At 43.3% G+C, this 25,010-nt stretch overlaps 1 protein-coding gene and 1 pseudogene across 1 annotated transcript in view; one reads left to right on the top strand and one right to left on the bottom strand.

The window, feature by feature from the left end:
* Positions 1-10,036, bottom strand: part of LOC122550082 (integrin beta-1-like) — an 82,239-nt gene extending 72,203 nt beyond the window's left edge. The window contains exon 1 of the mRNA XM_043690610.2: positions 9,824-10,036. The gene's annotated coding sequence lies outside the window, so the exon portion shown is untranslated. The remainder of the gene's footprint in view (positions 1-9,823) is intronic.
* Positions 10,037-19,460: 9,424 nt separating this feature from the next.
* Positions 19,461-20,384, top strand: LOC148149991 (uncharacterized; annotated as a pseudogene).
* The last annotated feature ends 4,626 nt before the right edge of the window (positions 20,385-25,010 follow it).

Genomic DNA, 25,010 nt, shown 5'->3' on the forward strand with positions numbered 1-25,010 from the left:
TGGAAACTGACCCTTTGTTCGAACTAGTCCTAGAGTCATAGTCCACACCAACCGTGTTCCCAAACTAAACTAGTCCCACTTATCAGCGTTTGGCCCATATCCCTCCAAACCTTTCCTATTCATGTACTCCTACAAATGTCTAAAATGTTGTAACTGTACTTGCATCTACTACTTCCTCTGGCAGTTAATTTCACTCGTGAACCACCTGTATAAAAAAAGGTTGCCTCATGTCCTTTTTAAATTTATCTCCTCTCACCTTGAAAATATGCCCCCTAGTTTTAAACTCCCCCCATCCTAGGGGGAAGACCCTTGTTTGTCTCCTTATTTATGCCCCTCAACCTAGGTTCCAGTGAAAAAAGTCCCAGCCTATCTTTATAACTTAAACCTTCCATTCCTAGTAATATCCTGCTAGATCTTTTCTGAACCCTCTCCAATTTGAAAATATCCTTCCTATAGCAGGATGATAAGAACTGTACACAGTACTCCAGAAAAGCCTCACTGTCTTGTACAACTTCAACATGATATCCCAATACCTATACTCAAAATATCTGAGCAATGAAGGCAAGTGTGCTAAACACTTTCTTAATCACCCTGTTTACATGTGATGCATTATGTACCTAAACCCTTAAGTGCCTCTATCCTATATCATCCAGGGCACTACCATGAATTGCATTAGTCACACCTTTATTTGTTTTACCAAAATGGAATACCTCACATTTATCCAAATTAAACTCCATCTGCCACTCCGCAGTCCATTGACCCAACTGATCAAGATCTCTTTGTAATAGAGTCATAGGGATGTACAGAGTTGAAAATGTGTTGCTGGAAAAGCGCAGCAGGTCAGGCAGCATCCAAGGAACAGGAGAATCGACATTTCGGGCATAAGCTCAGCTCTGATCTCCAGCATCTGCAGCCCTCACTTTCTCCTCATAGGGTCTGTTTCCATGCTGTACATCCCTTCGATCCAACCCGTCCATGCCTACCAGATATCTCAACCCAATCTAGTGCCACATGCCAGCACCCGACCCATTTCCCTCCAAACCTTCCCTATTCATATACCCAACCAAATGCCTCTTAAATGTTGCAATTATACCAGCCTCCACCACTTCCTCTGGCAGCTCATTCCATACACGTACCACCCTCTGCGTGAAAAAGTTGCCCCTCAGGTCTCTTTTATATCTTTCCCCTCTCACCCTAAACCTATGCCCTTTAGTTCTGGACTCCCCAACCCCAGGGAAAAGACTTTGCTTATTTACCCTATCCATGCCCCTTATGATTTTGTAAACCTCTATAAGGTCTCACCTCAGCCTCCGACGCTCCAGGGAAAACAGCCCCAGCCTGTTCAGCCTCTCCCTATAGCTCAAATCCTCCAACCCTGGCAACATCCTTGCAAATCTTTTCTGAACCCTTTCAAGTCTCACAACATCTATCTGATAGGAAGGAGACCAGAATTGCTTGCAATATTCCAACAGTTGCCTAACCAATGTCCTATACAGCCACAACATGACCTCCCAACTCCTGTACTCAATACTCTGACCAATAAAGGAAAGCATACCAAACGCCTTCTTCATTATCCTATCTACCTGTGACTCCACTTTCAAGGAGCTATGAACCTACACTCCAAGGTCTCTTTGTTCAGCAACACTCCCTAGGACCTTACCATTAAGTGTATAAGTCCTGCTCAGATTTGCATTCCCAAAATACAGCACCTCACATTGAATTAAACTCCATCTGCCACTTCTCAGCCCATTGGCCCATCTGGTCAAGATCCTGTTGTAATCTGAGGTAACCCTCTTCACTGCCCACTACACCTCCAATTTTGGTGTCATCTGTAAACTTACTAACTGTACCTCTTATGCACGCATCCAAATCATTTCTGTAAATGACAAAAAATAGAGGACCCAGCACCGATCCTTGTGGCACTCCACTGGTCACAGGCCTACAGTCTGAAAAACAACCCTCCATCACCACCCTCTGCCTTCTACCTTTGAGCCAGTTCTGTATCCAAATGGCTAGTTCACCCTGTATTCCGTGAGATCTAACCTTGCTAATAAGTCTCCCATGGGGAATCTTGTCAAACGCCTTACTGAAGTCCATATACATCACATCCACCGCTCTGCCCTCATCAATCCTCTTTGTTACTTCTGCATAAAACTCAATCAAGTTTGAGAGACATGATTTCCCACGCATAAAGCCATGTTCACTATCCTTAATCAGTCCTTGCCTTTCCAAATACATGTACATCCTGCCCCTCAGGATTCTCACCAACAACTTGCCGACGTTGGGCTCACTGGTCTATAGCTCCCTGGCTTGTCCTTACCACCCTTCTTAAACAGTGGCACCACGTTAGCAAACCTCCAGTCTTCTGGCACCTCACCCGTGACTATTGACGATACAAATATCTCAGCAAGAGGCCCAGCAATCACTTCTCTAGCTTCCCACAGAGTTCTAGGGTACACCTGATCAGGTCCTGGGGATTTATCCACCTTTAAGCATTTCAAGACATCCAGCACTTCCTCCTCCGTAATATGGACATTTTGCAAGGTGTCATCATCTATTTCCCTACAGTCTATATCTTTCATATCCTTTTCCACAGCAAATACTGAATCAAAATACTCATTTAGTATCTCCCCCATTTTCTGCAGCTCCATACAAAGGCAATTTTGCTGATCTTAAGTAACATTCTTCATCGTCCATTATACCACCAATTTTGGTGTTAGACACAAACTTACTAACCAAATCTGCTAAATTCTCATCCAAATCATGAATATAAAATGACAAATAAATGTAGACCCAATACTGATCTGTAGCGCACTGCTGGTCACAGGCCTCCAGTCCCAAAACAACCCTCACCACCATGGCCTCTGACCATCAAGCCAATTTTGTATCCAATTGGCAAGTGCTCCCTGAATGCCATGTTATCTAACTTTCAGATGCACAAATGATGTGAAAGGCATGTGCTAGGAAGTGAATAAAAACACTGCAATATGAGGTAGATGCCAGTGGGGAAATGTAGTGATTCATCAAATCACAGTAAGATATTCAAATTTATGTTAGTTAAGGATAAACGTTTGCCAGGATACAAGAGAAACCTCTTGTTCATCTTCAAATTATGTTACAGAATTTTTTCGCCATTACAAAAAGGATCAGGCCGTTTCTTGTCTCAGTGCAAAGTCTGCACATCAAACATTAGCTGGGCCCCCAACAAATCTAAGCAATGCTCTACTGGCCCACCTATCAGCAGGTTAACCAATAACCCAGTCAAACAATATTGCTTGACTTTACAGAAGAAATAAATATAAAGCAACTTTTGTGACAATATACATGACATTTGCTTTGTCCATCAATCCTACATTGGAATTTGCTCTGTTTACATGGATTAAACCTGAGCTTTTCTTTAGTCATTATAAAAATATCTTCTAAAACATTTACTTGGTAATATTAAAGCATAAAGTATTTCAAGATATAAATGCAAAAATAAACATCCAAAAAACTGACTGATGTGCAAGATTACAAATGGCTGTTGCAAGATACCTGAAGCAGAGATAATTTTCTGTTCAATGTAAAAAGATGAGAGTTTAGTTCTCTATATTCTTAACATACACCAAATTGTGTATGCCAGTTCTCAGCCCAAGCTGGAAAATAAATTGTTCGGGTCTTGCTGCACATGGACACAAGCTACTTCAGTATAAATCATGAATGATGTTGAACATAACGGCATCATCAGCAAACATTCCTATGTCTGACCTCATGATGGAAGGACGGAAACTAATGCAGCAGCTGAGGATGGTTGAGCCCAGGAAAAACCCTAATAACTTCACAGAATTATATACACCTAGACTGAGATGACTGACAAACAACCAAAACAACCCTTCTTTGTACCAGATATGACTTTACATAGTTGAATACTTCACTTCTGATTTCCATGAACTCCAAATTGTGTATGCCAGTTCTCAGCCCAAGCTGGAAAATAAATTGTTCGGGTCTTGCTGCACATGGACACAAGCTACTTCAGTATAAATCATGAATGCTCCTTGTTACCACACAATGCGTGCTTAATATTAAGGGCAGAGGTAAAAACAATGACTGCAGATGCTGGAAACCAGATTCTGGATTAGTAGTGCTGGAAGTGTACAGCAGTTCAGGCAGCATCCAAAGAGCAGCGAAATCGACATTTCGGGCAAAAGCCCTTCATCAGTCAGTATGGCCTCACCTCTAGAGTTCAGCTCTTTTATCTATGCTTGTATCAAACTGGAGATATTTGAGGAGTTTGCTCCTCCTGTTAGCTGTTTAACTGTCCACCATTCATGCTTGGATGTGATGAGATTTCAGAGATTAGATTTAATTCATTTATTGTGGAATTGCTTAGCACTGTCTACTACGCTAGCATTTACCATATGACACATTCAGACTAGAGGCTACAGTTCTTGCTTTCCCTTTCTTGAATAGGGCAACATATTAGCATTTTCAATCCACTGGAACCCTTCTCCAATCCACTGAGTTCTGAAATATTTTAACACATAAAAAGGTGGATAAATCCTCAGGACCCACCTGATTAGGTGAACCCTGAAACTCTGCAGGAAGCTCAGAAAGTGATTTGCTGGGCCCCTTATTGATATATTTGTAAATTTGATAGACACATGTGAGGTGCTGGAAGACTGAGGTTAGCTAATGTGGTGCCAGTATTTAAGAAAGGTGGTAAGGAAAAGCCAGAGAACTGTCGACCAGTAAGCCTGACATCAGTAGTGGGCAAGTTGTTGGAAAAAGTCGTGACGGACAGGATTTACATGTATTTGGAAAGGCAAGGACTGATTGGGGCTAGTCAACGTGGCTTTGTGCATGGGAAATCACGTCTCACTAACTTGAGATTTTTGAAGGAATAACAAAGAGGATTGATGAGGGCAGAGAGGTGGACATGATCTGTAGTGGACAGTGAAGAAGGTTACCGCAGAATGGGATTTTGACCAGATGGGACAATGGACCAAGGAGCGGCATATGGAGTTTAATTTAGATAAACGAGAGGTGCTGCATTTTGGAAAGGCAAATCAGGACAGGACGTATACACTTAATGGTAAAAGCCCTAGGGAGTGCTGCTGAACAAAGAGACCTTGGAGTGCAGGCTCAGTTCTTTGAAAGTGGAGTCGCAAGTAGATAAGATAGTGAAGGCGGCGTTTGCTATGCTTTTCTTTATTGGTCAGAGCATTGAGTATAGGAGTTGGGAGGTCATGCTGCAGCTATACAGGATGTTGGTTAAGCCACTTTTGGAACACAGGTAGAAAACCCTTTATCCAAAATCCCAAAATCCGAAAAACTCCAAGTCTGAAGGTTTTTTCCTCATTAATAAGGATGTCTGGCGTGCAAACAGTTGACCCCAAGTTGACACCCATTCGATGCATGTCACTCAGATGCGATGTTGGGGGCTTGGCCCAGCACTGGCAGGCCTCGATTCTCTCTCAAGGCCCGCTTTACTCACTAAGTCTGCTTCTCCGGTAAGATATTTTAGAATTTCACGGTCACTTATTCTGAAATTTGAAAAATTCTGAATTCCAAAAAAACAGCTGGTCCCGAGCATTTCAGATAAAGGATTGTGCACCTGTATTGTGTGCAATTCTGATCTCCCTCTTCTCGGAAGGATGTTGTGAAACTTAAAAGGGTTCAGAAAAGATTTACAAGGATGTTGTTGGAGTTGGAGGGTTAAAGCTCTAGGCAGAGGCTGAGTAGGCGGAGGGGTGATCTTATAGAGGCTTATAAAATCATGAGGGGCATGAATAGGATAAATAGACAAGGTCTTCTCCCTGGGTTGGAGGGTGTCCAGAACTAGAAGGCATAGGTTTAAGATGACAGGTGAAAGATTTAAAATGGGCCTAAAGAGCAGCTTTTTCATGCACAAGGTGGTATGTACATGGAATGCCAGAGGAAGTGGAGGAGGCTGGTACAATTACAACATTTAAAAGGCATATGAATAAGAAGGGGTCAGAGGGATATGGACCAAGTGCTGGCAAATGGGGACTAGATTAGTTTAGGCTATCTGGTCGGCATGGATGAATTGGACCAAAAGGTCTGTTTCCATGCTGTATGTTTCTATGACTCTGACCAATGCCTCCCACTTAAAACCTTTGATGCAGGTCATTGAGTCTTGGAAACTGGTCTGCCTTCAGTCCCATAAATTGCTGGTCTCTTGTGAAAGAGACTTAAAATATCTCTCTTTCCATTTGTACCATGCTTATCTGGTACCTTTAGAATGTTTGTGTCTTCCTTTGCTAAGAGTGATGCAAAATATTAATTTAATTTATCTGTAATTTACTGTTCCCCGTTATCAATTCTCCAGGTGCATCCTCTAAAGGGTCCCAACGCTTACTTTCAAAACTAAATTGGTTCTTCCTTTTTAATGGTTCCCACACTGCCTGCAGCATATCTAGTCTACTAGCTATGTCCTTTCAAAATCAGCTAGTTCAGTTAGTCATGGCACTAATGAGCTACGCTTGGTAATGGATATTGAAGCTTCCGACTTGGTATATTCTGGACACTCAATGTTCACATGAAGTACTAAGTAATCAGCTGAGGGGTCAGTAGGTGGCAATCAGCAGGAGATTTCCTTGTTTGAGATTTTGGAAAAGATCTGTAGCTCAGGTTGTGGATCAGGTTATACGTTTACTCGCTGATCTGGTGGGTTTGTTCTCAGATGTTTCGTCACCATGCTAGGTAACATCATCAGTGAGGCTCCAGTGGAGCATTGATGTTTTGTCCTGCTTGCTATTTGTGTCTTGGTTTGTCGTGGTAGGTAATATCATTTTCAGTTCTGGTTCTGAGAGGTTGGCAAATGGAGTCCAAAACTGTGTTTGTTAATGGAGTTCCAGTCTGAATACCAGGCTTCTACGAATTCCCACGCATTTCTATGTTTAGCCTGGTCCAAAGATGTATGTATTGTCCCAGATGAACTACTGTCCCGCTTCATGTGTGCACGGATATCAACGATAGTTGGTCATTTTGGTCAACACCCACAGAAGGAGCTGCATCAGCCCATCATTTAAACAGGCCAAAAGAAAAGCTGAGGAAAAACACCTAGACAACATAATCAGGAACAATGGTTGCCCAATAAGCGTAGTCTGCCAATTCCTGCACAACAAACCTTAACAGAAAGATACAACACACCCAGAGACTCTAGCCACGCTACCAGACAACAAAGACATTTCAGAGATGATAACCAGACTACTCTGGCCCCTAGGCATCATGGTAGCCCACAAACCTACCACCACACAAACAGCTCATGATGAATTTAAAGGACCACGCACCCACAGCCTTAGAGTCTTAGATATGTACAGCACAGAAATAGACCCTTTGGTCCAATTCGTCCATGCCGGCCAGATATCCCAACCCAATCTAGTCCCACCTGCCAGCACCCAGCCCATATCCCTTCAAACCCTTCCTATTCATATACCATTCAAATGCCTCTTAAATGTTGCAGTTCTACGAGCCTCCACCACTTCTTCTGGCAGCTCATTCCATACACGTACCACCCTCTGCAAGAAAACGTTGCCCTTTAGGTCTCTTTTATATCTTTCCCCTCTCACCCTAAACCTATGCCCTCTAGTTCAAAGAGGATTGATGAGGGCAGAGCGATTGATGTGATCGATATAGACTTCAGTAAGGCATTTGTCAAGGTTCCTCATGGTTGACTGGTTAGCAAGGCTAGATCACATGGAATACAGGGAAAACTAGCCATTTGGATACAGAACTGGCTCAAAGGTAGAAGACAGAGTGAAGGTGGCGGAGGGTTGCTGTTCAGACTGGAGGCCTGTGACCAGTGATGTGCCACTAAGCTTACACTACAGACATACACAGAACAAGTGGTACTACTGAAGGGCTACTGGTAAAAGTGCAGCTAAGGGACCACTGTGCTGAACTGCCTCTGTATGTAGTGAAAGGTGACTAACCTGCATTATTCAAACACTCTTAGTTACAGAAATTAAAGTTAAATTGAGGCGTAGTTAATAGCTGGCAGAATCAAAAGCGGAAAGAATGTCATATACAAAATACTTTGCAAGGACTACAACAAACATTACATCGGACAGATGGGCAGGGAACTAGCTGCCAGGACACGTGAGCAACAACTAGCCAGCAAAAGACATGCCCAACTATCACTCATATCCATACACACTGATGAAGAGGAACACCAGTTTGACTGGAACAATACACCCATCCTGGAACAGGATGAACAAAGACACACATGGGAATTCCTCGAGGCCTGGCATTAAAATTGGAATCCCACTAACAAACATATAGGTTGGGACCCCATTTACCAAACTCTCAGAAACAGAACTGGAAATGATATCACCTACCACAACAAACCAAGACACATAAATAGCAAACAGGACAGAACACCAACGCTTCACCAGAGGCTCACTGATGATGTTGCCGAGCCTGGTGACAAAACATCTGAGAACAAACCCACCAACTCAGTAGGTCCACACCCACCAAAGCAATGGGTCTGCTTTGCCAGTGGGATAAGACATATCCAGTAGTGGATATTGGTGTCTGGCACCTTGTCTGTAAGGCACAATTCCATAAGGAATTCTACCTGTTACAGAATCAATAGTACTGTTCTTATTGTTATTTCAGACAAGATCAATTAATTGAAGAGGCAATGCAGTAATTGTTTTTTTTCCCCACAGCTTCAGTCTAGCAACCATCACTCGTCAATGCACAGTGCTGTAAGCAATAGAAATAGTACCTGAAGAATCAAACAATGTTTTCAAAAGCGTATGTTTTCTTGGCTTAAATTCTAAGACAAACCACGTTTGTGGGCAGCAGTAAAACTGAATCCTTAAGTTTACTGATTCATTTTGGAAGATAGATTCACACTTCTCTAAACTCAAGTAAATATTGAAAATTGAACTAAGATTAATCTTCCTTAACGGACATTAATACAGAAACAAAACCTTGCTGAACCTTATTTCCTTATTTGTCCATTTGAGATAAGTAGTATAAATAGATCGCAGTCCATCATTTGCACAGCACAAAGCCTAAAAACGCCTGTTATATCACTTTTTACATATCTACAACACAGTATTTCACAATCTTAAAGAACCAAATGTCCCTAAAACTGTCCAAAGTGTGACCTTTTCTCCAACTAGTTAAAGCTGAGATGATTAATAAAAGGCAGTCAGACGGCCGTCATCTTTTTCAGACAAAAGACGAGGCAAAACAATATACACGCCCTAAGGCCACTAAAAAAGAGATTGGTATGCAGCATGCTTCAGAACAAACTCCAGTTGTTTAAATGCCACTAAGAACATTCAAGGTTATGTATCTGAAGATTCAGATAGAGAACACAAATCAAAGCTAAAAGAAAATCACTTCTACATGGCACTAAGTTTTTGTGTGTGTGTGTGTGTGGGGAGAGGGGAGGAGAGTGTGTGTAAAGGCTCAATCTGGCCGACAAGAAATGCCCAAATTCTGAAAACCTAAAAACGTCCACGAAAACAGTTGCCTCCCGAGTTCCAGCAGTAAACTGGACTCGACAACACTCGGAGATTTATCACCCCTGCCCCGTCCCTCCGTGTCTGTGCATGTGTGTGTGTGTGTGTGGGAGAAAAAGATATATATTTAAAATAGCTGCATGTTCCCCACCCAAAAATAGGACATGTATCACATTCCTGCCCTTTTTGCGGCTGGAGATAGAACAGAAAAATAATCTTGTGAGGCTATCTCTGCCTTCCCTCGCTCAGGCTCAGGGGGCAGACACAAGACGGTGAAGAGAAGCCAGACTCCCACCGGCTTTTCCATTTAAGTTTATCCCCCACCCCCGGTCCGTGCCGCTTACCTTTAACACAAAAGTCTCTCAGACTAAGGATATTTACAGCCGTTAAGATTTATTGTGGCCCCGGCGGCGGTTGTTCTTCCCAGACGCTTCCTCCTTTTAACGTTTCAAAACAGCACTTTATCTTCGCTTTTTTTCCCCTCAACCTCCACCTCTAACCCAGGCTCCGTTTCTCTTCTCCGGGACGTCGCTCCGTCCAGCGGTGGCGGCGGCTCCCTTCTCTCTCTCTCTCACACACTTACTCACTCCGCCCGTGGGCTCCTCCTTCCAGCTCAGCCGAGCCGCTGCCGAATGGTCCCGAGCTCGGGACGAGCCGCTGCCGAATGGTCCAGAGCTCGGGTAGAGCCGCTGCCGAATGGTCCCGAGCTCGGGACGAGCCGCTGCCGAATGGTCCCGAGCTCGGGACGAGCCGCTGCCGAATGGTCCCGAGCTCGGACGAGCCGCTGCCGAATAGTCCCGAGCTCGGACGAGGGGCGCTGCCGCCCCGCCCCGGAAACCCATACCAAACCGAACACGTCACTGCGTGGGCGGGGCGCTGTGTGAAGGATGATGTCATCGGCATGGTGTTCTGCAGTGGAAGGGTGACTTCAGACAGAACAATCCGCTTCACTCGTCTGCACTTTGGGACCGGCAACGCTACAACTTTTCCCTCAACTATTCAATTTCAGGCCTATGAAATATCGTTCTGCTCAACCCTACAAGGAAGAGAACAAAGTCTCTGAATGACTACAAAAATAACATTTCGCTTGTTTCATTTAATTTGAAGACTTTTAGTTTTAAAATTCATCCTGGGGGCTTTTGCCACAGCTAGCAAGACCAACCTTAGTTACCTGTTGCTTGAGAAGGTGAGCTATCTTCTTAAATTGAGGCATAGCTGACTGCAGAGAGATTAGATGCCAGCGCATGGCTGCGAGTGTGGAGCAGAGGATTCTGAAGGAGAACAGTTGCAGGTGGTTTTGAATTTGTAGTCTGTACTGGTTGTCCTGTACGGGTCCAAACTGTGCTGGTTTGAATGTAGTCCAGAGACCATGTGGGATCAGTTGGTTGCAGAGGCAAGCACTGAGGAAGCAGATGTGGCTGTGGTCGCGGGACTGTTTCAGGACATGGTTGAAGAGCTTCAGGGCAGAGGAGATGACCTGGGGGTTGCAGTGAGAGAAAGACTCACTGAGATTCTTGTAGAGAGAGGAGGAGAACATCTTCAAGGTAGGCATCCTTGCAAGAGGATTTGCAGTAAGGTTAAAATCAACTAGGCAAAAGTGAGGACAGCAGATGTTAGAGATCAGAGTAGTGCTGGAAAAGTACAGCATCCGAGGAGCAGGAAACATCCGAGGAGCAGGAAAATCGACGTTTCGGACAAAAGCCCTTCATCAGGTTTCCTATCTTAAGTTGCTGATATGGACTAGGCCAGACTACTCAAAACATTCTTGAGCAGGCAGCCCAGATCATAACTTTGCTATTTGTTCTGGTAAGTGTACACTGAAAATTACCCGCATTAAGTTAGCTAGGTTCACTACCAGGTTTAAAACAGACAAAAAATTTATTCACAAAATTATATAATGAAACATGAAGAACAGAATAAAGAACCCCTCCAGAACTCAGTCTATCTAAACTAGACTTAAGTATACTATTCCAAATATACACAACAGTCCCAATAAGCAAACCCCTTTAAGCACCAGTACAAATGGAACACATGCTTGTAGGTTGAAGTTAGAAGAGAGATGTTGTCTGAGAGTGGCTGTTGGTTTGTGTGCTGTTATGAGTCCTAGTGGTCGTAGTAGTCTGGCTGTCAGTTCAGAAATGTTCTTGATGTATGGTAACGTGGCTAGTCCTTTGGGTTGTGGCATGTCCTCATTCCGTTGTCTTTCCCTTAGGCATCTGTTGATGAAATTGTGCAGGTATCCGTTTTTGGCGAATACATTGTAGAGGTGTTCTTCTTCCTCTTTTTGCAGTTCTGGAGTGCTGCAGTGTGTTGTGGCCCTTTTGAACAGTGTCTAGATGCAACTTCTTTTGTGTGTGTTTGGGAGGTTGCTTTCGTAGTTCAGGACTTGGTCTGTGTGTGTGGTTTTCCTGTATACATTTGTGGTGAATTCTGCATTCGGTGTTCTCTCAGACAACAACTCACCAGGGCAATGGACCTGATACCCAGCATGAGCAAAACCAAGGTAGTGTACAAAATCCCATGCAAGGACTGCACAGAACACTACATAGGACAAACAGGAAGACAGCTAACGATACGTATCCATGAACACCAACTAGCCATGAAACGACACGACCAGCTATCCTTAGTAGCCACACATGCAGATGACAAGCAACATGAGTTCGACTGTGACAACACTACTATTATAGGACAAGCCAAACAGAGAACAGCCAGGGAATTCCTAGAGGCATGGCACTCATCCACAGATTCTATCAACAAACACATCGGCCTGGACCCAGTGTACCAGCCACTACAGCGGACAGCTGGAACTGACAACCGGAAGCGGCAGAGACAAACCACTATAAATGCCGGAGGAAACATCACAGAAGCGCTTCACAGGAGGCTCCCAAGCACTGAGGATGTCACCTAGACAGGGGACGAAACGTTTGCAACACAAATTCCCGGCTCGGCGTACAGAACCACAACATCTATAATATATGCAAGAAGGATGTTCAAATGCCAGGGGAGTCACAAAGGTGTAGGCCACTGAGGACTGAGAAGAGGTTTTTAAAGTCATAAAGGGCTTAGACAGGATAAATAGACAAGGTATTTTCCCTGGGATGGGGAGTCCAGTCTAGGACATTAGGGTGAGAGGGGAAAGATTTTAAAATGACCTAAGGAGCAACTTTTTCATGCAAAGGGTGGTGTACGTATGGAATGAGCTGCCTGAGGAAATAGTGGAGGCTGGTGCACTTACAACATTTAAAAAGCATCTGGATGGGTACGAAAATAGGAAGGGTTTAGAGGGATATGGGCCAAGTGCTGGAAATGGGACTAGATTAATTTAGGCTATCTGGTCAGCATAGGTAAAAACAATGACTGCAGATGCTGGAAACCAGATTCTGGATTAGTGGTGCTGGAAGAGCACAGCAGTTCAGGCAGCATCCAAGGAGCTTCGAAATCGACGTTTCGGGCAAAAGCCCTTCATCAGGAATAAACCGAGTTGGATCGAAGGGTCTGTTTCCATGCTGTACATTTCTATGACTTTATGTGCAGAAATATTTTCGCCCAGACAGTGGTGAGCCTATGGAATTCACTGCCACAGAAAGTGGTTGAACCTAAGACCTTGAATGTTTTAAGGAGTTAGATATAGTTCTTAGGCTAATAGAATCAAAGGCTGTGGGAGAAAGCAGGAACAGAGTACTGAGTTGGATGATCAACTATGATCATATTGAATGGTGGAGCACTGTCAAAGGGCCAAATGGCCTAATTCAGCTTCTATTTTCTATGTTTCAGATGCCCACAGCCTTTTAGTGAAAATATTTTCCCTCAAATCCCTTTTAAATCTACAGCTCCTTACATTAAGCCTGTGCTGCTAGTTATTGACCCTGTTATTAAGGAGAAATGCTTTTCCCTATCTACTGTGTTTATGCCCCTCAGAACATTGTATATCTCAATCAGATCCCCCATCAGTCTTCTCTGCTCTAAAGGAAATGCCTATCTAGTCTCTCTTCATAGCTGAATCGCTCCAGCCTAGAGAACAAACTAGTGAATCTCTTTGCACTCTCTCTAGTTCAATTACAAGGTTCCTATACAACCACAACTGCACATTAGCAGTGGTCTAATTAAAGTCAAATGTAACTCCATCGTTACATCCTTGCTCGAGTATTCAATGCATTAATGGATAAAAACATGTATCCCATATGCCTTTGTAACCACCCAATGTACCTGCCTTCAAAGATCTATGGACATGCACAGCAAGGTCCCTCTGATCCTCTGTACCTTTAGGATCCTACCATTCAACGTGTATTCCTATGCCTTGTTCATGTACAACCTCACACTTTGCAGGATTAAATTTCATTTGTCACTGTTCAGCCCTAATACTATTGAACAAGCATAGCTATATGAAAATTAGAAATTGGAAAAGGTTGACTGAGAGTCAAGAGTCAGCTAATAAACCGTTTGTTCACTTTTTAATTGATGTGGGAAGGCAAAGTACCACATGGATGAGTATTGTAGATAATTGAAGCCACAAATATCGATTAGGGCAATTGGAAACATGAGGTCATGCAGGAATATGTCAAACCAGTATTGATAATACTATTTATGTCATTAGTGCTTACTAATTGGTGGGCGGCACGGTGGCAGGTGGGCGGCACGGTGGCACAGTGGTTAGCACTGCTGCCTCACAGCGCCTGAGACCCGGGTTCATTTCCCGCCTCAGGCAACTGACTGTGTGGAGTTTGCACGTTCTCCCCGTGTCTGCGTGGGTTTCCTCCGGGTGCTCCAGTTTCCTCCCACAGTCCAAAGATGTGCAGGGTCAGGTGAATTGGCCATGCTAAATTGCCCGTAGTGTTAGGTAAGGGGTAAATGTAGGGGTATGGGTGGGTTTCGCTTCGGCGGGTCGGTGTGGACTTGTTGGGCCGAAGGGCCTGTTTCCACACTGTAATGTAATGTAATCTAATCTAATCATAATTGAAATAAACCTAAGCTATGGAAGCCATACAATTCTTTCTTTTGTCCATTGTCAGATATTTGGCAATTAACCTGCCAGAAACCTTCAGTCTGCGTAAAATGATGGACATCGAGAAAATGAAATCTTTTGGATTTGAGGTAGCTTCGGTACAATATACATTCGCTGCTTGAAAGAGAAATCTGAGAGACAGGTTCTGCCACAGACACTGCATGATGAAAAGGTTATCACGTATGCTTGTGGCATTTCTTGCCAATGAGTTTACACTATTCTTCTCTGCCATCAGTTAAATCAGAATAAAAGTTTTACCAGAATCATGTCATGCTGGCTAATATCTTTGAAGTGGAACATTGGGTGTCTCTTCAGTTTTCAGCTTTCTCACAAGACAGAAAATGTTTGGGTATGTGAATGCCTTCCTTCCTGTGAATTGCCCAAGCCAGTGAAAATGCCTTTCTTTGATAAGTATCAGCATCTAGAAGTGAAGTGTGGTTTTCATGAGGATTATGGATACGAGATTCTTCATATGCCAGCCAGAAGAGACATGTAAGGAACAGATGGCAATGACAGCTAAAATGACAAAGCAAAAACAATACCAACAACACTGAAGATCACCTGTGTAGGACAAAGCTAATTGATAGTAGCCAGATGGCTTAGGAGGAATAAGATACAGATTGATTTTTTTTTCTCTGGTAATATGGTATGAGTAAGTCAGGCTATACGACTGTGCAGTACCATTGATGGATGATCAATCAGCTGGGCCTATTAATGGATCATACAGAGCTAAACTTGTGACACTTGGATTTATCTCACTCACAGTCACAGATGACCAATTGCACATTAATTAGAGCACTTGCTGCATTCAATATGTGACTCATGCAGTGTTTTAAAGAATTACAAGAATGAAATACTCCGGTACTGCTGTTACTTTCTCAAAGATTTTGGCTGTGCGGCTGTACGGGACATTGGTTAAGCCTCCCTTAGTCTCCTTCCTAGTGGAAGTTTGTTGTGAAACTTGAAAGGGTTCAGGAAAGTTAAAAATCACACAACACCAGGTTATAGTCCAACAGGTTTAATTGTAAGCGCACTAGTTTTCGGAGCACTGCTCCTTCGTCAGGTGATTGTGATACCTTCAACATATTGTCTAGCTAACACCAATTGTTACAGCTAACCTGAGAATGCAACTTTTAAAAAAAGGTTTTGTGATTTACACATGAAAGAAGTGAAACTATCATGGTATTCAAACAGATGAAAGACTCAACAGACAATCAAGGTATTTTTCAATGTATAATTTCAGTTACATCACACTGTAAATTGTTGCTCTAAATTCTGTGCCTTACAATTGTGTCCTCCACAATCACCTGATAAAGGAGTAGTGCTCCGAAAGCTAGTGTGCTTCCAATTAAACCTGGTGGACTATAACCTGGTGTTGTGTGATTTTTAACTTTGTACACCTCAGTCCAACACCGGCATCTCCAAATCATGGGTTCAGGAAAGATTGACAGGGATGTTGCCAGGGTTGGAGGGTTTGAGCTACAGGGAAAGAGGCTGAATAGACTGGGGCATAGGTTTAGGGTGAGAGGGGAAATATTTAAAAGGGACCTAAGGGGCAACGTTCTCACCCAAAGGGTGGTGCATGTATGGAATGAGCTGCCAGAGGAATTGGTGGAGGCTGGTACAATTGCAACATTTAAAAAGAATCTGGATGGATCTATGAATAGGAAGGGTTTAGAGGGATATGAGCCAAGTACTGGCAAATGGGACTAGATTAATTTAAGTATCTGGTCAGCATGGACAAGTTGGACCAAAGGGTCTGTTTCTATGCTGTACATCTCTGTGAAGCTATGACTCCATGTACCATTTTTATTTATGCAGACACCAATGATTTATGTTTATTACATGAAATAATCTGTATATGAGTGAAAAATAGCACAAATCAGTATTTGAGTCCTTCTTCCTTAGTGTTTTTTCTACTGACATGTCTGAGTGTATCAGTTTATATTTCAAACAATCCAAATCCCTCAATTGTCCAACAAACAGTCTGCAGAGTGTTGTATTCTGCAGGATCCTAAGTGTCATCAACAGTTAAAATTAGACTTCAAATGAAAAGTAAAGTGCTCTGAATCATGGTGATCTATTGCTCTTGGCAAGCTTCCTTAGGTACCTTCCTTCAACTTTTACACCGTCCACTCCACATCTGTGTTGAGCTGATCTTAGGTATGCAGTAGTTTGAATGCTAATATATTCTTCATGCTTCACACTTGATCCTACCAGGTTAGGAATGGAGAATTGAACCAGCAAGACCAAACTTCTTTTGATTGCTAACATTGTGATCACAACTGGAAGTGCCACGTGCAAGGACAATACATTAGAATGAAGTGAAAGACCAACTTCAGTAGGGCGAGAATGGAGTTAGCCTACATAAACTGGCTTTAATAAATGTCATTGCTAAAACTCTCTTGAGAATTGAAGAAAGAGAACTTTAATTTACTCAATGCCTTATATATTCTAACAATGTCCCAAAAATGAAGACCCATGGGTGTTTAATTCCTGTCATATTGTGGGGAGAAACTACAGCCAAGTTAAGCATAACAATGTCTCCAAAACTGAATTCAAATAATTGACAATATAATTTATTTCATTGATGTTGGTTGAGGGATAAATGTTGACCAAGACACTGGGGAGAACTACTGTACTGGTTCATCATCAAGTGGTATCATCAGCAGTTATATTCATATGGGAAGGTATATGCTGTTTCATTTTCACAATTAATTCTGTGACACTATGTGCACTTGTCAGCATTAGTGTGTAAATTTGCATCATGTGTTCAAGTCTCTGGGAGGTTCTTGAACTCTTTGGGCTTAGCCTCAGAAATAAAAGTTTCAGCACTGTCACACAGATACATTGAGGCTCACATATGAAGAATAGGTACATGAACCAGATACATAAGAAATAGAAATATAGAAATAGTGAAGGTAGGAGCAAGGGTAGACCATTCAACCCCTTGAGACTGCTCCAACATTCACAATGATCATGGCTGATCATCAAGTTCAATAACTTCCTCTCATACCCCTTGATCCATTTAAGCTATATTGACTTCCTTCTCGAAAGCTCATTTTGTTTTGGCCTTAACCACTTTCTGTTGTAATTAATTCCACAGGCTCATCACTTTCTGGGTGAATAAATTTCTCCTCATCTCAGTCCTAAAAGGTTTACCCTTTATCCATAACATATGATCCCTGGTTCTGGACTTCCCCACCATTGGAAACATCCTTTCTGCATCTAACCTGTCTAGTCCTGTTAGAATCTTATAAGTTTCTATAAGATCCCCCATCATTTTTCTAAACTCCAGTGAATACATTCCTAATCAACTCAATCTCTCCTATATGTCAAGTCTGCCATCCCAGGACTCATGGCAAACCTTTGATGCACTCCTTCTATAGCAAGAACTTCCCTCCTGAGATAAGAAGAGCAAAACTGCTCACAATATTCTAGGTGTGGCCAAGAAATTAGACCATATCAAAAATCAGTGCTTTCCAGGAAGGAATTGTGATTTTTAAACACTGAAATTAAATGCTTGAACAACCTTGATCCATATTCAAGATATCGCTAAAGTTAAGGAGAATGTCAGATAAATAAACTATACTGAACATAAATTGTGCCTCATAGCAGAAAAACAATGCTAACTAAGGCCATGAACTCACTGGCCTAGATTTACCAGAAAATAACCTAAAATTGGAGGAAGGATGGGCTGCTTTCACACCTGGTTCGGCAGCATTTCCTGTATTCATGTACTTACTTGCTTCATTTTGATTCAGATGAAATTGCATTGGAATTTGATTCTTTTTACCATTTGCCTTCTATGGTAGCCTCTTCTGGTGCTTAATCCTTCTGCCATTGGAACAGCTTCACTCAATCTACTCTGTCCAGATTAAGATTTTGAAAACATCTGTCAAATTTCTACTCAGATTTCTTTTGAGAGAGCAACCAATAATAGTGTAAAGAGCAGAGAGGGCCAACAATTTTGACACTGTCATGTGTTCACAATAAGTTTTGACATCAGTATGTTTCCAGTTCATTGGGAAGGGGGTTTTTTGGGATCTAATTATGGGAAAAAATAGAATCATAGAATCCCTAAGATGCAGAAAGAAGCCAAGCAGCCCCTCACATCCTCCAAAGAGCCTCCCACCAAGATCCAGCATCCCCCCTCCCTCCACCGCCCTATCTCCCTAACCTAGCATTTCCTATGGTTAACCCCTTTAACCTACACATCCCTGACACTACCGGGCAATTTATAATAGCCAACCCACTCAAGCTGAACATCGTTAGACTGTGGGAGGAAACCAGAGCACCCGACAGAAGCACATGCAGTCATTGGGAAAGCATGCAAACTCCACACAGACAGTCACCCAAGGTTGGAATCGAATCTGGGTTCCTGATGCTGTGAGGAACCGAGCCACTATGCCGCCCTACTCTGCCCCAAATAAAGTGGCTTGAGTCGATCCGATGTCAGTGGGAAACATTTAGGGGATAAGGGTCGTTGTATAATAAGCTTCTGTTTGATTATGGAAAAGGACAAGGAGTAATACGAGTACAAAAACTTAATATTTTTTTCTGTTTTTCAGCGGCAGCAGCAACTTGAAGGGTGGGAGTTTGCACCAGGAGCCTGCCGGGAGCAGTGAATCACTGATTTGAGCCTTTAAAAACTTACCATGAACGCGGGAGTCCTCCATTTCTGTTTTTCAGCGGCAGCGCAGCAGCAACTCGAAGGGTGGGAGCTTGCACCAGGGGCCTGCCGGGAGTGGTGAGTCACTGATTTGTGCTTTTAAATTTGAAGTCAGAGAGCAGAGGGTTTCTCGGAAAGGAGGGACTTCTTATTTTTATTTCCGTCCTGCTATATAAGTCAGTGTCTTCTTAACCCGAGACCCTACCTTTGTGAGGCCTCTCACCCAACCATCTCCTCTAACCTTAAAGACCAGGGACATATCAGGTAAGCATCTCTTTCTTACTTTGTGACTAGGGGACTAGGAGGGATGGCAGTGCAGGGAGAGCAATGTTCCTCCTGCATGATGTTTGAGGTCAGGGACGCTATTAGTGTCCCATCCAAGTACATCTGCAGGAAGTGCACCCAACTCTTGCTCCTCCAAGACCGTGTTAGGGAACTGGAGCTGGAGCTGGATGAACCTCGGATCGTTTGGGAGGCAGAGGCTGTGATAGATAGGAGTTACAGGGAAATAGTTACTCCTAGGCAACAAGAAAGCAGAATGACTGTTCAAAGGGGGAAAAAACAGTCAGTGGAGGGATCCCCTGTGGTCGTTCCCATGAAAAACATGTATACCGTTTTGGATACTGTTGAGGGGGATGACTTAACAGGGGCAAGCAGTGGGGCCCATGTCTCTGGCACAGAGCCTGTCCCTATTGGACAGAAGGGAAGGAGGGTAAGGAGGAGAGTGTTAGTCATTGGGGACTCAATAGTTAGAGGCTCAGTTAGAAGATTTGTAGGGAATGAACGAGACTCGCGGTTGGTGTGTTGCCTCCCAAGTGTCAGGGTCTGTGATGTCTTGGATCGTGTCTTTGGGGTCCTGAAGGGAGAGAATGACCAGCCTCAAGTCATTGTCCATGTAGGTACCAACGACATAAGTAGAAGGAGGGATAGAGATGTAAGGCAGGATTTCAGGAAGCTAGGGTGGAAGCTGAGAGCTAGAACAAACAGAGTTGTTATCTATGGTTTGTTACCCATGCCACGTGATAGCAAGGCAAGGAATAGGGAGAGATATCAGCTAAACACGTGGCTGCAAGGATGGTGCAGGAGGGAGGGTTTCAGGTTTTTGGATAATTGGGGCTCATTCTGGGGAAGGTGGGACTTGTACAAACAAGGCGGTCTTCACTTGAACTAGAGGGGTACTAATGTCCTGGGTGGGAAATTTGCTGGTGCTATTTGGGTGGGTTTAAATTAGCTCAGCAGAGGGATGGGAACCAGAGGTGTAGCTACAGTGCACAGGAGGATGAGAGTAGGAAGGCCAGGGATAGGATTTCAGGGTCACAAGAATGTGGTGGCAGACAGGTCACCACAGAGAGGAGAGGTCACACTTCTTGGAGTTTTTTATAGGCCTCCGCAGAGTTCCAGGGAGGTGGAAGAGAGGATTAGAAATATTATTCTGGGTAGGAGTGAAAGGAACAGGGTGGTCATTATGGGGAACTTTAACTTCCCCAACATTGATTGGGAATGTTATAGCTCTAGTATGTCGGATGGATCAGTTTTTGTCCAATGTGTACAGGAGGGTTTCCTGACACAGTACATTGAAGGGCCAACAAGAGAGGAGGCCACACTGGATCTGGTGCTTGGTAATGAACCAGGCCAGGTGTTTGATTTAGTTGTAGGTGAGCACTTTGGAGAGAGTGACCATAATTAATTTATGTTTATTTAGCAATGGAAAGGGATCAGTACGTGCCACAGGTCAAGAGTTATCAATGGGGCAAGAACAATTATAATGCCATTAAGCAATAATTAGGATGCATAGAATGGGGTAGCAAAATGCAGGGGATGCAGACAAGCGAAATGTGGAGCTGGTTTAAGGAACAGATACTACGTGTCCTTGGTAGGTATGTCTCTGTCAGGAAGAGAACTGTGGTTTACTACAGAAATTACATCTCTTGTTAAGAAGAAGAAAGAGGCTTATGTGTTGATGAGGCAAGATGGTACAGATGAGGCGGTGGAGAGTTACAGATCAGCTTGGAAGGATTTAAAGAGAGAGTTAAGAAGAGCAAAGAGAGGACACGAGCAGTCTTTAGTAAATAGAATAAAGGAGAACCCGAAAGCTTTCTATAGGTATATGAGGAATAAAAGGATGATTAGGGTAGGAATAGGGCCAGTCAAAGACAGAAGTGGGAAGTTGAGTGTGGACCCTGTAGAGATCGGAGAGGTGCTAAATGAACATTTCTCATCGGTGTTCACTCAGGAAAAGGAGGGTATTGTAGAGGAGAAGAATGAGGTACGAGACATTAGACTAGAAATGATTGAGCTTAGTTACACACAGGTGTTATCAATTCTAGAAGGAGTGAAAGTAGACAAGTCCCCTGGGCCGGATGGGATTTATCCAGAGGACTCTCTGGGAAGCTAGGGAGGAGATAGCAGAGCCTTTGGCTTTGATATTTGAGTCGTCATTGTCTACGGGTTTAGTACCTGAGGGACTAGAGGATTGCAAATGTTGTGCCCTTATTCAAGAAGGGCAGCAGAGATGACCCAGATAATTATAGACCAGTGGGCCTTACTTCTGTTGTAGGAAAGGTTTTGGAAAGGATTATGAGAGATAAGATTTATAATCATCTAGCAAGCTAAATTTGATTTCAGATAGTCAACGTGGTTTCGTCAAGGGCAGGTCGTGTCTCACAAACCTCATTAGGTTTTTTGAGAAGGTGACCAAGCATGTAGATGAGGGTAGGGTAGTTAACATGGTATACTTGGACTTCAGTAAAGTCTTTTATAAGGTTCCACATGGTAGGCTGATGGAGAAAATGCAGAGGCATGGAATTGAGGGTGATTTAGCAGTTTGGATTAGAAACTGGCTTTCTGGAAGAAGGCAGCGAGTGATGGTTGATGGAAAATATTCAGTCTGGAGTCCAGTTACTAGTGGTGTGCCACAAGGATCTGTTTTGGGACCACTGCTGTTTGTTATTTTCATAAATGACTTAGACGCAGGCATAGGTGGATGGATTAGTAAATTTGCAGATGACACTAAAGTCGGTGGAGTAGTAGACAGTTTGGAAGAATATTACAGGTTGCAGGGTACTTGGATAAACTGCAGAATTGGGCTGAGAGGTGGCAAATGGAGTACAATGCAGCTAAATGTGAGGTGATGCACTTTGGGAAGAATAACAGGATGGCAGAGTACTTGGTCAATGGAAAGGCTCTTGGTGGTGTGGATGTGCAGAGGGATCTTGGACTCCATGTGCAATATCCTGAAAGTTGCCACCCAGGTGGTAGTGCTATTAAGAAGGCATCCGGTGTGTTAGGTTTCATTGGTAGAGGGATTGAGTTCCAGAACTGCAATATCATGCTGCAACTATACAAAACGCTGGTGCAGCCACACTTGGAATATTGTGTACAGTTCTGGTCACTCCATTACAGGAAGGATGTGGAAGCATTGGAAAAGGTGCAGAGGCGATTTACCAGGACGTTGCCTGGTTTCGAGGGTAGGTCTTATGAGGGAAGGCTGAGAGACTTGGGTCTGTTCTCATTGAAAAGAAGAAGGCTATGGGGGGGATTTGATAGAGACACACAAGATGATCAGAGGATTAGATAGAGTAGACAGAGAAAGACTTTTTCCTAGGATGGTGATGTCAGCTTGTATGAGAGGGCACAACTACAAATTGAGGGTTGATAGATTTAAGACAGATGTCAGAGGCAGGTTCTTTATGCAGAGAGTCGTAAGGGTGTGGAATGCCCTACCTGCTAATGTAGTCAACTCAGCCACATTATGGAGATTTAAACAATCCTTAGATAAGCACATGGATGATTTTGGGATAGTGTAGGGGGACGAGCTGAGAATAGTTCACAGGTTGGCGCAACATTGAGGGCTGAAGGGCCTGTTCTGTGCAGTATTGTTCTATGTTCTATGTTAATTGGAGGTAGGCCAACTTTAGTGGAATGAGAAAGGACCTGGCCCATTTAAATTGGAATGAAAGATTATGAGGCACATCTGTAACTGAACATTGGGCAACCTTCAAGCAGGAAATAATTTGGTTACTGAAATAACTCCACAGAGGCTGATATTCTGTCACCAAGTTACCCTTTATTTACAGTGCATAGTATTTGACACTGATCCAGCTTCCTCAGAGCCAGCCCTGAGAGTGAGCAGAACCTCTGATAAGCCTCATTCCTGAGGAAGGGCTTATGCCTGACACATCAATTCTCCTGTTCCTTGGATGCTGCCTGACCTGCTGTGCTTTTCCAGCATGACACTCTCAATCCAGAACCTCTGGCACTCCTGTCGGCCAGGGCTCCCTGGCTGGACCAGGTTAACAGTGCCAATCAGGGAACTCATATTTTATGAGGTTCATCTGGCTGACCTCATTACAATCACTAACTCTACAATCAAGAAACATTCTCACTAGGGGGAAAGGTGGGCAAAAAGAAAATGATGTAAGAGGTAGAGAATAGAATGGAATGGGAAAAGAGCATAATGATGGATGTCAGATGAATCACACAATTTAGAACTAGGCTGAATATGACAGGTTGAAGGAGGAAAGAGAAACAGCTAACATTAAAAAAGGGAATTCAAAGGTCCTCTATAGGTATATAAGTATTAAACACATGACAAGAAGTAGAATGGGGCTGAGCAGTGACCAACAAAGGAGATTTACACATTGAGATAGGGGCATGGATGAAAGACTACTAAGTGAATACTTTGCATCAATCTTTATCAAGGGTGAAGATGCTGCTAAAGTCATAACAAAAGAGAATGCAGTTGATATACTGGATGTGCTAAAAATCGCTAATGATGAGGAATTAGATAGGCCGACTGTACTTAAAGCTGATAGGTTGAATTTTCAGTTTGGGGTTGGGAGTCTGACCCCTGAATCATCTCTGGATCCAGATCCCACTTTAAATCAGAATGAATCAAAAACAGAAATCGCTGAAAAAGCCCAGCAGGTCTGGCAGCACCTGTGGAGAGAAAGCAGAATTAGCATTTCAGCTCCAGTGGTCCTTCCTCAGAACTCAGAAATCAGGATGAATAGTATGAATTTCAAATGTAAGGAACTGATTTGGTTGAGAGGCATGTTTGGAGCCCAATTAGTGACATTCAGTGCAGCCTGGAATGTAAACTTAATAAGCAAGAAGCCTTTGAAAAGGTAAATGACTGATGAGATGGAGCAACAGGGTGCTTAGAGGACTGATGCAGGCATAGTAACCATTCATGGGCAGTAATAACTTTCTCCAATTACCCCCCTCCCTCTGCCCCAACCCCCAAGGCTTTAACCAGACTGTGGCAGACAGGCAAGGGATCTGGTTCCCAGCATCTGGAAGATGAAACACCACTTCAGGTACAACAGAGCTTGGATAGAGGTGGTGATAGAGGTCAACAGCTTTGAAGAGACTAGAGGGATGTGGGACTCCTGCAAAAAAAGACTCAACAATCCGATAAGGTCTTCAGAAACGAGAGGCAAGTGATACCCCAGATGACAAGTTCCTAACCCTTTATTACATTTGTGAGCACACAAGCTGAACAGACTGAAATGCCCACAATTCTCTCTCACATTATCAGATCAAGTAGCCAGTTCTGCCACTGAGGCATGAAGCACACTTCTCTAGCAGATGCATTTGAGAAGAAAGAATCACTGAGAAAAGAAGATGTCATGGACGGATTGGACCGAAGGGTCTGTTTCCATGCTGTACATCTCTATGACTCTAAGATGTGAATAATATTAGACTAGGTGAGGAAAACCAAGCTACTCATAAACCATTCTTTCTTCATCCTGTCAGGGAAGATAGTGCACATCCTGATGGAAAAATCTCAGAAGTGTGTATCAAACTTCACAGACTGACTCCAACAAAGAACGCATGGTAATGTGACAGCATTGTG

The sequence above is a fragment of the Chiloscyllium plagiosum genome, unplaced genomic scaffold (assembly GCF_037043375.1).
Source record: "Chiloscyllium plagiosum isolate Xiang-an unplaced genomic scaffold, Cpla_swu_hap1 HiC_scaffold_5, whole genome shotgun sequence".
Taxonomy (NCBI): domain Eukaryota; kingdom Metazoa; phylum Chordata; class Chondrichthyes; order Orectolobiformes; family Hemiscylliidae; genus Chiloscyllium; species Chiloscyllium plagiosum.